We start from the raw sequence: 10,287 nt of genomic DNA on the forward strand, positions 1-10,287 counted from the left end.
TTACATCACTTGCTGGATCCTCTGCAGTGAATGGGTGCCGTCAGAACGAGAGTCCAAACAGCTGATGAAAACATCACAATAATCCACAAATAATCCACACCACTCCAATCTATTAAACAATGTCTGACGAGACAAACTCATAAAGAATCAAAGTCATCTACATCTTGGATGGCCTGAGGGTGAGTAAATTTCAGCCAATTTTCTACTAATTTCTTACTAATTTCACTTAACCCTGTGGAACGTTTTATTACCCAGAAGTTGCTCTTTCATTGCTAAAAAGACTCTCAAATCAAAGTCTCACACATTTCTCCAAAAATGACTGAGGAGAAATAAATACAGAAAATATTGACACAGAAGGCCACCTAAATTGTTTACTTTTCTATGGGAAGATACAAACAGAAAAACTTCAAACTTGAAAGTTCTAGTTATGAATTTCCATTCGTAAACATACTGTAGCAAGAAGAGTGAGATGCTGGCTCAAAACTGCCCTGAGATTGGCAGTGCAGGCGAAGCATCAGCTAAACACTGGCTCTGATCCATACTTTTAACAGGCGTCCGAGCAGCAGAAACCACTGTGTATCTCTGGCATTAAGGTGACATTCTATATGGAGATTAATGCAGCCTGACAGGAATATTGATCAGCTAGTGCACATTTCACACCAGGGATTTCTGCGCTCCTCGGACAACTGCTACGGGACTTCTATCCCTCTAATCATTCTTTAACCTTCTCTGAGTGCAATCCAAAATGATGCATTGTATTTCCCTCTTTCTCCTTTCTTATTTAACGGAGTCATTTATATGTATACTTTTCAAATCAGGGTTAATTAGGCCAAGGGGCTTTTTCTCTCTTGCTTTCATTGTTCATGTTTACAAGTACATCATTTTCTAATTAAAATTCTAATTTTTTATTTCTAAACCTGTACTTTCTTCTATGGAACACAAAAGAAGATAATAACAATGGGCTCCCAACCCCATTGGAGTCCTTTGGCTTTCAAAACCTGGTGAGAAAGAAAAAAAATTATTTGGGTTCCACAGAAGAAAAAGTCATACTGATTTGGAATGGGGTGAACTATCCTTTTAAGATTTATTCTAAAAAAGAAAATTTGAAATCATCTTTTTCCAAAATGCGTGCCACCTGCTACAAATGAAAATTTACTGTGAATATTAATATAGTCATATGCCATATTACAGAATACTGGCTAAATTGTGCTGGTTAACCAGTTTTATATGATGAACATTTAACAGATAATCATATGGCCAAATTGTCACCATTACCTGAATATATTTATGCATGCAGGACCATATGAATTCAGAAAGCTCCTCTAAGCATTCATGCTCACTAAATATTACAATATTAAAAAAGAGACCATTCAGTCTACTTACCTAAAATATCTTGCAAGTTTTGGCTGGCTAACATTGTCCAGATAGCCCCTGCTGATAGATGTTAGAATTACACCATTCTGCAGATAAAAAGCATATTTTTTCCATTGAAGGTTGCTCAAAGTTGCAAGAAATCAGAATGATTTTAAAATGTTTTGCTACTTTTTTTTTTTTTACTGTAAAATTTTTAAAAAGAAACCAGTTTTGAACTTCTTTAAAGATTTAAAAAAATGTATTACAGTTCCACAAAAAAATTTTCTATCAGTTTTCAACACTGATAATAACAATAAATACTGTTTCTTGAAAATGCAACTTTGCCATCACAAGAATAAATTATTTAAAATATATTAACAAAGAAAACAGTTCATGTAAATTATAATACTAGTTTACAATATTTCAGTTTTTATTATTTTATTTATTATTTTGATTGAATAAACCTTGGTGAACATAAAAGACTTCTTTCAAAAAAAAAGTGCATGAATCAAAAATATATCATATTGTCATATAACTGGATTAAAAAAAAAAAAAACTTCTTATAAGCCAAAATGGCAGAATGCATATTTCACAAGCCAAACAAGTGCCAAGTGGGAGATGAATGAGAACGCTAACACAGCTTTCTCCAAATATTATAGATTAGATCTATTTTGGTGCAGACAGAGTATGTTTCTTAATCTTTGCTCTCACAAAAAAAAAACACAGATAGTAATTTTCTAACCCAATACACCTTGTATGCATTCAACTCCTGCTATGTTACACAGTCACAAACAAAGCACCTTGGATCACAGGAGTGGGTGCTTGCTAGCCTGGTGTTTGGAGGTTACGAGGTGTTGTTCAAATTGCTCCCCTCTTGTGGCCGTCTCCTCTCCGTAATGGAGCTTCCTGCAGCGGCGGAGCCCGAGAGATCCCAGACTCCTCTCTCTCAGCCCGACACCCTATCCGTTCCCCTCCTCCCCCTCATCACCCACAGCCAAACTACACCGTGCCACAACACAATAAAACAAGATGAAAGCCCTGCATGGAAAGTCAATACGAATCTTTCAATAGCTGCTCTCTCTCCGGGGACTGAGAAGGAATGGGATCATAAATATAACCCTTTCTTTCGCTCGCTCTCTTTAGGAAGATCCTTGGAGGGTATTGATCAGACTGTGGCTCTAAAAGGCTTTAATTGGCCATCTCTTATTAGTGAAAGTAAAAGGTAAGGGTGAGAGAGAGAGACAGAGAGAGAGAGACTCGCCGCCTCGCTCCACACACTTCCTCATCTTACTGCGAGAGTCTGTCTGTTCTCCAGTGAACATGTTAATTCAATGTAAAATGTTTTATTTTTATGCTATTATTTCCCCCGCAGCCTCAATCGTCACGTGGTAGACAGAAAACAAGAGAAAAACTATGCGTGTGGCCTCATTTCCACACAGAAACACCCTCAACATGAAAGACCTCAGCACAGAACGCCCTCCGGCTCCTCTGATGACTTTGAGACTTGTCGCTCGTGCAGATTATATCTGTATTCCTGTCATCTGTACTTGCAGATGCAAAACTGCTACACTGCAAACATAAGACTTATATTAATGTGCAGCTTCAATTAAAAAAATGTCTGCATGTTCTCTTAAATAAAAATGCTTGCTACGATGTTCCAAATTGTACAAGCCTGACATTGCAATATACTGATGTGCTTGTGATCCTTGCAAGAAAGAAAGAAAGAAAGAAAGAAAGTCATTACAAGAGACGGACAATTGTTGGTTTTCACATTTTGTAACAAGAATCTGTGTTTTCTGGGCTATCAGTTGTTAACTATTAATGAGGAAAAAAATTTACTTAAATGATTTTAGCAAATGGCTGCAATATAACAAAGAGTGAAAATTTAAGGGGGTTTGAATACTTTCCGTACCCACTATATGTGTGTGTGTGTGTGTGTGTGCCACGTTTTAATCTTATTTTTACAGTGTAAAGCCTAAATAAAAACAAAGTTTAAAAAGCTAATAAAATAAAGCTAATAAAACTATTAAACTATAAAAAAGCTAATTCAAAATATTAGTAAATATTATAATAGTAGCCTATATTATTAGCACTAAAATAAAACTGTTTGACAAACCTGATACAAATAAACTTTTTTTTTAATCACTGGTCTGTAAACATGCATTAGATATTTGAACATAGATCTTTGAAATACAAATCTTGAGACCCCAGCATTCTTTCCATTGTGTTGCACTACTGCAGCACTTGACCCCATAATACATGCCGATGCCATGTCTGATTGCCACTGATACCGAGTGTGGGAATATGTACTACCATACGTAAAAGGGTAATTATCAGCATTGCCTACAGAAGGGGTGTCCAAACACGGGTCCTGGAGTGGCGGTGTCCTGCAGAGTTTAGCTCCAACCCTAATCAAACACACCTGAAGCAGCTAATCAAGCTCTTATAGACATACAAGAAACTTCCAGACAGGTGTGTTGAGGCAAGCTGGAGCTAAACTCTGCAGGACACCGGCCCTCCAGGACCGAGTTTGGGCACCCCTGGCCTACAGCCATTGAAAAAAATACTTTCACCGGTATTTAGGCTTGGTGTTGGATTCAGGTGTAGCACTGGTATACTACAAAACCATTATTTGCCACATTGCCAGGGTGTTGCAGTGCAGTTGCTAAAGTGTTTTGTGTGGATTGTAGAACACAAAGTGCTGCTGGAATGATGTAAGTTTGTTGGTGAACCTGTAAGTTGGCATCACACCCTGCTGACAAAAAGCAAATAGGACATTTTAAATTGGAGTGTCTATTTACACTAAGTGCAAGTAGCCCGCCTTGTTGGCAGAGGCTATTTACATTAGCTCCACCCACAAACGTGTGATAGGGAGGGTCAACATTATAAAAGACAGTTGACTTTCATCAGCGTCAGTGGTGTATATGGTAAAGCGCGAACCGTTGTCTTTTATCGACCCGGGTTCGAATCCGCCTTTTACCAAACTTTTTTTTCTAACTTTTCAAATCTCATATCACATCGGAAAGGCATTTATTTTCAATAAAATTTAAGGAAATAATCAAAAAGTTTAAAATAAAGTATCGGGTAGGGTAAATAGCACTTAGTGTAAATAGGCGCTGCCTTTTTAAATTGGCTTTTAGATTATTGCAGAAAATAAGAAATATGACCAACATAAGTTTCTAATTCTTACATGCTTTGGATGTTAATATAATCTTCAAAAATTAACCCAGATTTTATTAATTTTAAAGCCTACATACAACTACTGTAAAAAGTTAAAGTAAGGCTATAAACAACTACTGTACACCCTGGTCGCATGGCTTCAGCGCCACCACTAGTCCGTGGGCCCAGGCCACAATTTTCACTAATTGGTACCACCCAAGGTGGCAAATTCTAGTATGATTTTTTTTTGTACATATCTCTAGATGATATTACAACATGATAACCTTTTGTTAGTGGTAGCTTTGTCACAGAAATCAGCTTTCAATGACACTAACCGTTGAGCCAAAGAATGAAAAAATCTTGTTACTTTATTTGAACAGAACATGTCATACAAAGAAAAACAAAATAATTCTACCTTGTTCATGAACTAAAATAACTTGAGCTTGTGCCAACTACTTATAAGCATTTCACCAAATCTCATTGACATAAAATGCTAATCGTTTCTGGGTTTTAGAACTCATTCCACACTCTATTGCTACGTGGTTGCTGGAAGGTTATTCAGTGGTCAAAGTCACACTCATAAGTCTCTGAGATATGGCTCTGGTCTCCCCTGCATTTTGCGTTATTTGAGCTATCATCTATGTCTTTAGCATGTTTAGTAATTGTCCAAAGTTGTACTGGAGCTTGCCATTATAGCTTCCCATGTCAGCGTTTTACTAGCACTAAAATTAAATTGCATACAGGTTCAACTGCTGGGAATATTCTGGGTTAAATACAACTCATTTTAATGCATTTCAAGTACACATTTCATCAGGACACGTGTTCCCAGTGACGGGTATTTCTAGCACCAGGTTAGCTACAGAAACATTGGAAAGAAAAACCTAAGCACACATGGAAAAAAACTTAAAAACTTAAAATCATTTCTTGAATATAGATTAGAGTATTTTATGCAGTTTCACCATCAGCAACAACAACAAAATTTTTTTTTAAATATTGTGCTTGTTAAATTCCTAATTGTCATGCAGAGAGATATAAAAATCAGGACACTCTGCAATTAAAATCAGAAATGAGAACCGGGCGGGTGAAATTAGACCGCAAACACAAAGTTGCCAAACACAGGCCAGCTATCTTATGAGAGAAAGAAAGAGCTATGTATTTCAAAAGCATAATCACAGCAGTATTCAAGGGACAATTATAAGAAATGCAATTTAGAGATACGAGCCTCCCGGCCGCTGACTATGTTAAAAGCTTTGAAGTACAGGTGAAGTGCAGTTACAATTACCATCCTCCTCTGTCTTTCCCTTTATTTGTATCTATCTATCCCTGTGCCTCTCTTCCAGCCACAACAACGCAGTCGGAATGTGTACTTGTTCCCCGAAACGAGCCATGCGAATCAGTCAAACATTCTTCTTCCACCGCTGCAGGCTGCAGAACAAAGTGGTGCACACCATTCCAAATTGCTGTGGCTTGTTGTAGCCCCTGTGGTCATGTTGTCACAGCTTCTCATTCTGTAGAATAAGGACGACTGATAAGTCACACTGGCATGGTCTGCCCCTTTAGGCCAAGCAGAATGTTCAATAATGCAATTTACAATGCCCAATAGTTGTTTCTCTCAAAAGGATTGTGCATTTAGCAGTGCATTTGCTATAAAAAATTAAAGTGCAAGGCGAGGTGTGTCATTTTTGAACCATTAACAGCACCAAAGACAATTTCAAAAACAGGTTTCATAAACACACCTTGTCTACCACTGTTTGGGCAAACAGATGGTCCTGGTATAGCCAATACTGTTGTTTCAAACCAAAATGACGGGAAACCAAGGAGTGTTAAATCAACACATATCATACATGACCACCTCCTGAGGTGACAGAAATTGAAGGTGCCTGTGAACAAATATAATGGATTTACGGGCCAAAAAAAACCCCAAAAAAACATTTAAGGTTAAGATTTAATACCATTTCACAAATTTTGATTTGCAATAAGGTTAATGAATGCTAAATGACAAAATGTGCATCAATTTGAAGATTCTCGTTTAATTTGATTTATTAGGCTACATTTACTCAAAACTCATCTAAATGTAAAAGAAACTAGAAACATCATTTTCAGAAAATTGGAGAGTGTTTAGTCTGTTTTTATTTATTTATTTATTTTCAGTTGGCTCATGTTGTTCAATATTTCCCCCCTTTCCCTCCCATTTTAGAATATATATATTCTAAAACGGGGGAATATATATTCTAAAAATTTGAATATATATATCTTTTTTTATACCTTTTTTGATTTACAATGCTTTACAATGCTTCAAATAAAATAAAATAAAATACATTTATTAAATAAATGTGGGGAAGCTCACAGAGAATGTAGAACAATTATTTTAATTTAGGACATTTGATTATACATGCATAAAAATTACTTAAAATAATTTTACTTAAACATATATGATAAAAAATGGCAAACTAATGCATTTGCAATATACACAGATGTCATGTTGTTTAGTCACCCAAATGACTTGACATTAATTTACACAACTTAGGTTTAAGTTGTAGATTTTAAAACAACTGGAACAACAGGAAATGTGCATCAGTGTTTCAAATGAATAACGCTGAGTCTATAAACACAAAGATTACACAGACATTAAAGCATTCATTATGTGAAGGATGAATGTCACCTAATGGTCTCTTTGAAGTGTATGGTGTTTGTTCTAATACCACAAAGATCGTTTGTTTATTAACTTTAAATGATCCATTACCGCACAAATGATGTCTTCAAATGCCCACAGAGCGTCTTTCAAAGCAGCTCTCTCTCTGCCCTATTTAACATGAGAACATTTATCCATGCAAGCCTGAGCCAGAGATGGCAAAGCCTTTGACTGATAATATCTGGCACCTTCTCTTCAAATCCAATCTGACAGACAAATTATACTTCAGTGGCTTCTCCACTGCCCAAACCATCCAAAGCCAGCACTCACAACCTCTGTGGTTTGACAATAACTCTCTATTTATCGGCTAAATGATTTCGCCATTGACAAAACACATTACTCCGATTAAATGCACGCTCCGCTCCTCAAATAGACTTTTGCCTTACTGTCAATCAAAGGCAGCCATTGTGAGTTGACAACCTCAACAGGTCATTATGCACCCTACCCGACGACCACAAAGCCACTAAATCAGAACCATCGAACTGAGAAAAACCTTTTCCCTCTACAGTGATATACGAGTGTTAACATTTTAATATTGTGGCACAGTACAGCAGAAACAGATTTAATGCAGTGGCAAACATGAAATAAGTGTGGGGCCTTTTAAAATGACACCTTACAAGTCCCTCAGCTGTCTGTAAATATTGATCAGTGGTTCCTGTTTAACTGAACAGTCTTATTGCTGTTGGGAGGTTTGGAATGTTTGACATGAATGAAGCCGGGGGAAACAGAAAGACTATACATGTGAATGTAAGTGAAATATGGATTTATTGGAGGCTTCAGCACAACACAGACTAAAGACTAAACTACTGCTGTCACTAAATGTCACCATTAAATGCTTATCAGCTTTTAATGCATTTTACATCATGCTTATCTAGACTAGAGTCTTTCATTTCATTCTAATTTAAAGGAAAGGTTTTTTTCCCCCACCTACACTACCAGTTAAAAGTTCGGAAATAATAAAAAAAATTTCATGTTTTTTAACAAAGACTCTTATGCTCACCAAGGACGCATTTTGAGCAAAATATAGTGAAATATTATTAAAAATGAAAAGAACTGATTTCTTTTTGAATATACATTTTTCTTAAATATTTATTCCTGTGATTCAAAGCTGAATTTTTAACAGACGTTAATTCAGTCTACAGTGTCACATGATCCCTCCGAAATATTTGACCATTGGGGTATGACATAAGTCATAATAATTTTTTTGCCTTTTTATAATAATTGTTTTTTTCCATCCTCCCTCTAAAGGCCTGTTCACACCAAGAACGATAACTATAAAGATAACTATATTAGCATCCACACCAGTGAACAATATCGCCTGTTTATTCTAAGCGCACACTCGTCTACTGCTTTAAATTCTCGAGCTCATTACAGCAGGATTGATTCTGATTGGCTGTCAATGTTTTTATCGTTCATCAGCTGGAAAAAAATCGTTTTGAAAGTGATTGCAAAGATATCGTTTCTCTGTTCCTTTATCATTATAGCTGTGGTGTGGACTCTGTTATTCTTTAATATTGAGAATGATTTTTAGAACTATATCTTTAACGGTATCTTTATAGTTATCGTTCTTGGTGTGAACGGGCCTTAACTCTTGGAATTAAATAGGCTGCCGCTGTGCATTTAAGATTGCGGCATAAACACCCTCTTGACGTGTAAAATGAGATATAGTGGTTTGTTGCACTTTCTCAAGAGCTGCAGGTTTGCTGTTGAGTCAAATGTCATTTTAACTGCCCCATACTTCAATAACAGCCTGGAGATTACATAGTGTCAGGTTCACAAAACAACCTGCGCTGAAATGTACCACAAAATCGGTCAAAATCAAAGCCTTTCGGTGCAGTGAGAAAGGGTCTAACTTTCTGTATTTCTGCACTGTTCTTTACACTAAAGTCTTTCACATCTGAAAATTGCATATTTGCACCAAAGAAATGAACGAGGTGTCCACTTTTGTGTTGCATTTTGTGTCCATTTAACTTCCAGACTGCATATTGTATACTACAATCTACGATCCATATTACTGTCTGACCATATGTTAAAATATCAAAATCTCCAAAATGCAATATACAGCTCTGTATATGAACTTTTGGTTCTAATTTTCAACAAATTTGAAATGTTCACATTTTAGAAATAAGTGCAGAGCAGCAGGTGCTGTTTTATTATGGATGCACAAACAGTATAGCATGGTGCTAGCAACTGGTCAAGGGTTTGATTCCCAGGGATTGCATGAACTGATAAAAACATATACTCAGAATGCAGTGTAAGCCGCTTTGGATAAAAGTGTCTGCCAAGTGCATAAATCTAAATGTAAAATAGGGGGAAATAAGCATGCACAATCATCAGCAGATATATGTCCATTATCAACCCATAACAATAAATTAAAATCTTTAATGTTGGGAAATAACTGATATGGTACTGATATGTATCGTGCATCCCTAGTTTTCATAGAACAATGAACTCTTTTACATAAAATTAGCATGTAAAATTGGATTCCTCAAAATAGGATTATGACCCCTTTAAATTGTATTTCTAAAGACATCAGGACTATAACAGAAGGCTGTAATGTGCTAACAGAATGATGATGACAACACAAGATCAATAAAAATAAAATAACTGTTTTCAAAAAAAAAAAAGTGTCTCTCATATTGAAACTCCCTTCACACTAGCTCCAATTCCTGAAGAGTTGTTGTGTCTGTACCTGCAGGTTTACAGTGGAACATTTATTCTTATTACTTTCACAGAAGCCTGATCGAATTGCGTCGTAATCAGAAAACTGCCAGCACATCTATCAACGCAGGTACAAATAAAATGTGCTGTTCTGTAAGGTCGCTGAAAAAAAATTAACCAAATAAATGATTGTCCCAGGTTTGGTTGTGGCTATTTGTTTTTTGCGGATGATGAAAGCGAAGGCATATTTGGGGAGACAGAGGGGGATGTTGGGTAGGAGAGGGCCACGGCTTGTTCAGGTGCCCAGGGGACGAGGGCAATTTCTCATCAGAGGCTAAGACCCCAAGACCCATTCCTTCTCGTCGATGAGAGCTGAGTGAGATGAAGAGAAGGACAGAAAGCTGCTTAATGCCACTCTGTGG

At 36.6% G+C, this 10,287-nt stretch overlaps 1 long non-coding RNA gene across 1 annotated transcript in view; it reads right to left on the reverse strand.

Annotated features, from left to right (window-relative positions):
• Positions 1 to 365: 365 nt before the first annotated feature.
• LOC107548930 (uncharacterized) overlaps positions 366 to 10,287 on the reverse strand; it is a 103,732-nt gene continuing 93,810 nt past the window's right edge. The window contains exons 2-3 of the long non-coding RNA XR_001604509.1: positions 1,384 to 1,460; positions 366 to 998 (exon numbers count right to left, since the gene is read on the reverse strand). This is a non-coding gene — a long non-coding RNA (uncharacterized lncRNA). The remainder of the gene's footprint in view (positions 999 to 1,383; positions 1,461 to 10,287) is intronic.

This window comes from Sinocyclocheilus grahami, unplaced genomic scaffold (genome assembly GCF_001515645.1).
Source record: "Sinocyclocheilus grahami isolate Dianchi unplaced genomic scaffold, SAMN03320097.WGS_v1.1 scaffold358.1, whole genome shotgun sequence".
In the NCBI taxonomy this organism is placed as follows: Eukaryota; Metazoa; Chordata; class Actinopteri; order Cypriniformes; family Cyprinidae; genus Sinocyclocheilus; species Sinocyclocheilus grahami.